We start from the raw sequence: 403 nt of genomic DNA, 5'->3' as shown, positions 1-403 counted from the left end.
GTGGCCGCACGGATGCTGCTGCCTTGGCCCAGGGGAGCGGCTCCTTGCTCCGTGTCAGCTGGAGCTCCCGGCCGAGCTCTCCCTGTGTTACTGGAAAGCTTCACAGACCTCCCTGCTCAACAGCTCAGGCTCAGCTGGGGGGGTCTCCTCAGCCAAAAGGGCTTTGCAATGAGCAGGAGAGGGCATGACAGGGTTAACCCTGCAAGCACAGATGTGCCATCAGGGGGAGCATCCTCCTACAAGAGGGTGAACAACCCTGCACCATCCCTTGGAGACTGCGGGAAGATCCTGAGCCAGAAAAGCCGAGACAGGGAGGAAGAGGAGGGCGAGCACTGGCTCAGGGCCTGCTCTTTGGTCCCTGCCTCCTCTGCTCTCCCTAGGAGCCCAGAGAAGGGGGTTTACT

Source organism: Apaloderma vittatum, unplaced genomic scaffold, assembly GCF_000703405.1.
Source record: "Apaloderma vittatum isolate BGI_N311 unplaced genomic scaffold, ASM70340v1 scaffold30807, whole genome shotgun sequence".
In the NCBI taxonomy this organism is placed as follows: Eukaryota; Metazoa; Chordata; class Aves; order Trogoniformes; family Trogonidae; genus Apaloderma; species Apaloderma vittatum.
This window is presented reverse-complemented; position numbering follows the sequence as displayed.